This window comes from Azolla caroliniana, unplaced genomic scaffold (assembly GCF_043228905.1).
Source record: "Azolla caroliniana isolate FFs.n. ecotype wild unplaced genomic scaffold, voAzoCaro1.0.p SCAF_4, whole genome shotgun sequence".
Classification (NCBI taxonomy): Eukaryota; Viridiplantae; Streptophyta; class Polypodiopsida; order Salviniales; family Salviniaceae; genus Azolla; species Azolla caroliniana.
In genome coordinates, this window is record NW_028230439.1 from 17,747,417 (window position 1) to 17,753,255 (window position 5,839).

Genomic DNA, 5,839 nt, shown 5'->3' on the forward strand with positions numbered 1-5,839 from the left:
GGACGGACGGACCGGAATCGGTATGCCGTTCCGGATTCGGACCGATCCCGAACAGGTGCGGATGGCACCGTTTTGTACTACAGACCGGAAACCTATTTAAAGGTCCGGATACAATGTAATGAGCAGCGGTTAATTAATAAAGCTTAGTGTTTTTATCTCTCTGTGTTAATTGCCATTCTGCATTCATTGTTATATCTTACGCGTGTGATTATTAAGGACGATCTTGCTAAGTAGCCTAATTAAGTCGGATTAATCGTTGAGTCTAATCCTATTGCCGTAACACCCCTTTGGTGAAGTGTCTTCCGTAGACACCCTGTGTTAGGCCATTGTCCGGCCCTAAGAGTTAACAATGGAAACATGGATCGATGGATTCGAGTGGGGGACAAATCCACGAGGGAATTCTTCCGATCCAAGGGACCGAGGCACGCTAGAACAATGATGCGCAGCCTCAACCGAGAGGATGGAACGATCAGTGAGGATGGCGATGAAATGAGGATTATTGCCACGAGTTACTACAAGCGACTACTTACCGAAGATAATATGACCACAGGGGACGACACACGAGAAGATATTATCCTCTAGAGCACACCCACGAAAGTCACGATGGAAATGAATACATGGCTCGTGCGTCCCATATCAAACATCGAGATATGGGAGGCCCTCTCCGATTTGGATGCATATAGTTGCCCCAGAATCGATGGCCTCACTCCTCACTTTTTCACGTGCCTCTGGGACACTATTAAAGAAGACCTCCTCTAGGCATATGAGGAGATCATCACCTCTAGAAACATGCCAGAGGAATTTGGCTAGGGGATGATACATCTCATTCCTAAAAGTGGTGGGAGTGCCAACGACATTAGTAAGTGGCGGCCCATAACTCTTCTCAATACTGCCTATAAGTTGCTTGCAAAAACCGTGGCACGCCGCTTAGCAGCACTTCTCCTTCAACTCATTCATCCGTCCCAGATAGGTTTCATTAGAAATCGGAGCATCCTAGACAACCTTTTCTTGTTTTGGGAAGCACTAGCCCTTGCCAAGCGTACCAACAACAAGGTAGGTGTGGTGCGCCTAGACTTTGAGAAAGCATATGACAAGGTATGCTGGAACTTTCTAGAAAGTGTGATGAGGAAACTCGGCTTTCAAGAGTCATGGATCGAAGGCATTGCAGGACTTTATAGGAACGCCAGCAGTTGTGTTTCATTAGCAAGTGAAAGGGGCCCCTTCTTCCGACTATTGCGGTCTGTACGACAGGGATGCCCACTGGCTCCATCCTTATTTCTATTATACGCCGAAGCACTCTCTAGCTTTCTCAACTCGCGACAACTAAACCTATGTGGTCTTCGTGTGCCGCACTCTTACCAAAGCCTCCTGGATATAGAATTTGCAAATGACACCACAGTCTACCTACAAGGGGACTTGGAAAATCTACAAACGCTAGAAAGTGGTTTAGACGTATTTTGCAAGAGATCTAATGCCATGATCAATTGGCACAAATCCTATGCAGTATGGCTTTCTCATGAAGCACATCATGCGTGGCACCCCCATCCCGCTTTCAAGTGGATCAATCAAGGAGCGAGTACCAAACATACCTCCGGAGACTATGATTGCACTAGTTATTCACTCCATTCGACAAAAGTTGATATGTTGGAGTTCGAAAAAACTCTCGCTAGCGGGGCGCATCATAATGGCAAATCAGGTATTACTCACAACAACGTGGTACAACCTATCATGCTGGACAATATCCAAGGAAAGTATACACCAGATTCAGCGATTGGTACGCAACTACATTTGCTCTGGTAAGAGAGATCATACAACCCGGGCCAAGGTGGCGTGAACTATACTCACATCACTTGAGTTGAGAGGAGGATAGGGTCTTATTGATCCCCTCTCAAAATCAAAAGCCCTACTCGCCAAATTTGTGGTGCAAGGACTCCAACCAGGGAATGATTGCAGGAAAATGTTGTTGCGGTCACAGTTCCCTTACTTTAAGCCAAAAAAAGGGGCCAATTGGGACCCCCAAACTAGATGGATTCTAAACATGGAGCTCAAACCTAGTTTCTCCTGCCAATTGGAGGATAGATTCAATGCATCCATGTAGAATGTGTGGTGTGACATTAGACGAGGGCTCAAGTGCGATCAACCTAACTCTGAACCTGCTTGGCTCAGTCAATGTATCCAATGGAACCCATGTATCAGAGATGAATCTAATCAATTAATTGGATCAAGTAAGGGGTTGTCATGTGGATACATTGCGGAAGGTCCAGGAAAAAGTATAGAATGTTGGAGATGGTAATGGATAGGCTACGAGGAGGAGGGTTCTTTGATCCCAAGAGGTAGGGAAACACCAGACAAGATCGCAAGCTCAAAATTGCAAGACAACGAGACGCCAACACAGAATAAGGCAATTCGAGTACTAGCGTATACTGGGCATAAATGGATTGTAGATCTTGATCCTGTCAAAGTCCAACCAGATTGGCACATATGTACTCACAAAAACACATGGCTACATAAGGTTAGTTGGGACCCTTTGCAATAGACATGGCATGATCCTTACGCGGGGCAAGGAAGCAAACCCATCCCTTTCTTTCAATGCCATATTCTAGCTGCTCAAACCGCCCGAGAGCCGGTTGCTGCAAAGGTATGGCAAACGTATCAAGTTCCTCACACAATTATCACCAAGTTTTGGATAAAAAACTGGAAACAACAACACGCACGACAAATCACCACTTTCCAATGGTTGTTAATGCATAGGTCACGACGAATCCCTTCCTTTCAATGCCATATTCTAGCTGCTCAAACCGCCCGAGAGCCGGCTGCTGCAAAGGTATGGCACACATATCAAGTTCCTCACACAATTATCACCAAGTTTTGGATAAAAAACTGGAAACAACAACACGCACGATGAATCACCACTTTCCAATGGTTGTTAATGCATAGGTCACGACGAATCCCTTTCTTTCAATGCCATATTCTAGCTGCTCAAATCGCCCGAGAGCCGGCTGTTGCAAAGGTATGGCACACGTATCAAGTTCCTCACACAATTATCACCAAGTTTTGGATAAAAAACTGGAAACAACAACACACACGACGAATCACCACTTTCCAATGGTTGTTAATGCATAGGTCACTACCGGTTGGTGCATGGCAGCGTGGGACCCTTAGCTCTCCTAATTGTATAGTGTGCCTCAATGCAATAGAATCAATCCGACACGCTTTGTGGGACTACCCAGAGGCCCATCGAATATGGCAGGGGGTTGGCCGCTTATTGTAATTATGCCATGTGCAAGGCTTAATCATGTGGGAAAATATATGTTGGCTATCATGGCAGGCCCCAATTGACAGATATGAGCATCAGGAGGGGATGGCTTTGATGATAAAAGCACAAGAGGTTATTTTCTCCACCATCGACAATGTCCACTCAACTCCTATCAATGCCAAATCTCAAGTTGTGTTGGAATTGGTCAGCCCAATAACTCTCTAGACTCTATGGAAACAACGATGTAGACGGGTTTTCTCCAACCAAACTGCTCAGCCAACAGTGTTAATGCAAGAGATATGGAGTGAAGTTGTAGCCACTCTAAAAAGCCAATATGATGGCCTCAAGGGCGACTCCGATGGAGTTGAAAGACAACGACTAGCCTTCATCCAGCAATGGTCAGCCTCCCCCTTTATTGAGTCGGTGGGCATCCACATAAGGTGGACCTATCGCATCCCTCCAAGGATTTGTATATATTAATCTCATATGTAAAATTTTATAACTAATGGAAGGAGTTTTTTTGGAAAAAAAGAAGAAAAAAAAATGTGAATATGAATAGTTTGAGGTTCAATAAATTTATTGATAATCTCAAATGGTAAGGTTAATGAATAAGGTTTTGTCTTTACTGAAACGTCCTTGTCTTACATCTTTTGTTTATTGCCCATATGCATAAAAACATCAAAGAGCGAGGTCATGGTTTTACATGAGGGGACACTTGTCCATTTGTTGCTTGCTTTCTACTTGTTATGGCATTTTTCCGAATATTGTAACAAATGTACGCAAAGCTTACATTTTCTAGCAACATAAAGACAACGTATAAGTCTATGGGAGGAGAAGATATTGACAATCTGAAAGGCTTACCAAAACAAACCGAGATGTGAGGTATTGGCCAACAACTAAAATGTACAAGAATGGTCTCTTAGATATTCTTATTCTAATCACATGAGAAAACTTGGATTTTGCCTTCAAATAATTATAGTATTTTGAGGTTCTTTGATCATATTATATGTTGAACTTTTGGTTATTTCGGTAAACCTTGAGGCTTGGTTATTTGCTTTTTGTCTTGAAAACATTGTTGTTATGTAGGCATTTTTAATCATATGATTTGTTGAACTCTTGATCCCTTAATGTAATGTTATTCTGACTAATTTATACAATTACGAGTTCATAGAGGAATATATTCAGTACATCGACACATTAACTTTTTGTTTTTCATTTTTCACTTATAGTAAAACAACGAGGGTCAAAAGAAGACCACTAGAAAAACAAATTTCAAAACCTTTTCGTTTTGTATGTTTTTGAAATATACTTGCTTTAAAGATTCATTATTTCATGATTCAACTTGTCTCATTATAATAGAGGTCTGATTTCAAATGGAAACTTCCTATGGAAAAAACCTGTCATTTTTGTGGTGTTGGCATAAACCATATGAAATATGTGCTATACTTGAAAAATGACATAAATTATCAAAAATCTAACAAACTAAATGAATGCATAGAAAGGGAGAGCTAACAAACACACGTGAATTCGTGATTAATATGACACCGTCATTTTGAAATACCATCTCGTGGAATGCACTCAGTACAGGGTACAATGATCAAGGACAACATTATAAATCATCAATGGCCTTTTCTATCTGTTATCTTTTCATTTTTCGACTAATTGGATGTTCTCTAAGGTACAAGGTATCTCTAAAAGTTGTATGTTAATGAATTTGAGGAAGATATCATACATGAAGGTTGTCATGACGTGCGTATAACAAGATTACATAATTAAAATAACAAGACGAAACAATATTTCACATGTTGTCCCAGTTAAATGAGACTAGAATGAAGTTTAGTAAAATAGAGGAGAGAATGAGAGAGAAATTAGCAAAATATGATGTGCCAAAGCACAATGTATAGTCATTCCATTCATACATAATATAAGAGACATGTCACATGACTCTAAAAGTTATTGTGTCAATTTATATGCATAAACATGGTGAGGTAATATTAAATCTTGTGCTTTGCAACACTAAGCTTGTAAATTTCAAGGTCCACGCAATGGATTGATGTTGCATTGCTCATGATAACTGTCCAATTTGATGTCCCACACATACACAAGCATGGTGAGGTACTAAATACAGTGAGATAGTAATAATGTTTTTTATTTGCACATTAATGTCCTGGGATCAAGCTTGAAATAAATGGGTTTAACTATGCATTCATTAGACAAACCCTTTGTAATTTTAGATTTAGGAAATGGACACTAAATGGTTGCTTCTAGAAAGCAAACTTTTTGATCTCATGCACAAACATGATGAGATAACTAATGTTGTGGGTTCATGTCTAGACTCTAGACTCTCAAGCATTTGATTTGAATTTGTGCTCATTAAAGAATCTCTTCGTGATTTTGGTTTAAGTTCATGTACATTAAATGGCTGCAACAAACTTTTTGATGTCATGCACAAATATGATGAGGTAGAGTCTAGACCATAGTAGTAAAGCTTGTGTTCCTCCGACAATGTTTGTTGTGGGTTCATGTCCCAAGGAAAAGGGTTTGATGTTGTAATCTTCATCATTTAAGTTTGAGGTCATACAC